The sequence below is a fragment of the Otolemur garnettii genome, unplaced genomic scaffold (assembly GCF_000181295.1).
Source record: "Otolemur garnettii isolate 467f Iridium unplaced genomic scaffold, OtoGar3 scaffold00130, whole genome shotgun sequence".
NCBI lineage: Eukaryota > Metazoa > Chordata > Mammalia > Primates > Galagidae > Otolemur > Otolemur garnettii.
In genome coordinates this window covers 1,645,858-1,647,320 of record NW_003852525.1, presented here as the reverse complement: position 1 = coordinate 1,647,320, position 1,463 = coordinate 1,645,858, and positions in this window count along the sequence as shown.

The following is a 1,463-nucleotide window of genomic DNA, read 5'->3' as shown; positions in this document are numbered from 1 at the left end:
AGACAGCTACAACAAATCTCTATTAACTCAGTGGCTCAAAAACCAACAGAAATTTATTTACCACAGTTTTGGCTGCTGAGAAGTCCCAGATGGAGGTGCTAGCCAGCTTGCCGTCTGGCCAGGGACCGATTCCTTATTCACAGCCTCTTCTATCTGTAACCTTACACAGAAGAAAGGAGTGGGGGTGTCTCTGGGACCTCATGGAAAAGCACCAGTCCTGTTCCTGAGGATTTTTCCCATGACTTAATCATCTCTCAGAAGTTCCACCTCCCTAATATCATTACCTTGGGAGTTAGAATATCACTGCATGAATTTGTGGGATAGGGCACAAATATTTGTATAACAGCAGTATGTGTGTGTGTGTTTCAGTATTTTTCTGCCTCAGTGATATAAAAAATAAACTGCCCCAAAGAGCGCAATCTTACAAAAGCAGCCATTACAGGTTACAGCCTGCAGGCTGGCCGGGCTCCTCTGCAGACCTGGGCCTGTTCAGGGCAATTTCACCCATTTTTGCTCAGGCTGCTGTGTCAGCTGGCTGCTGGCTGGGGTCTGGCAGACCTAGGGTGGCCTCAGTTTTCTTCCACATCCCCCTTGTATCACCCAAGGATACAGACTGGATCTCAAGCCCATGAGGGGTCACAGGGTGAGGAGACTGGGCGTGTCAAAGGCAAACACCCCCATTAAAGCCTCTGCTGGCATCACATTTGTCCATACCTCCCTGACCTGAAGCTAGCTGCATGCTAATTACCAGGTCTCAGAGGGAGAGGACAGCAACGCCATGGGACAAAATGTGTGGACAGTGACAGGTTGTTAATTCTGGCCATGCTGAATATAAGCAGAGAGTTGATGGTAAGAGTCAACATCATCCTGTGTTCACAAAGGGATACGGTAGAGCAGCTGCTGACCTAGTCTACTCACAGAAAATAAACTTGACGCGGTTTCAGAGTTACTAACGGAGACTAGCCCTCTCAAGAACTTCGCAGAATGGAGAGTAAAAGTTTATTTTTAAAGGTAAAAGTATCTTCATCTACTAATGAGTACATGATTCCAGAAAAGGAAGACAGAGACTCTCGGACTCTCAGTAAACACAGCATTGATACAGGATTTCCAAATAAGCTACCTCTCATCTGGACCCACTCCAGGAATAGCACACTTGTCTCCAGTTTCCAAAAGCTTTCTGTGGACAGACGCCTTGTGAATTGATAATGCAGGCTTATTACTCACACTCGCTCTTTGATAGTTTACTGTGAGAGAAGGAGGCCCTTTGTGGTCCTAAAAAATTCTGCTCTGGGCCAATACATTATTGCACTTTCTTTCTTTTTTTTCTTTTGTTAAATCATAGCTGTGTACATTAATGCAATCATGGGGTACAATGTGCTGGTTTTATATACAATCGGAAATGCTTTCATCAAACTGGTCAACATAGCTTCACGGCATTTTCTTAGTTATTGTGTTAAGACATT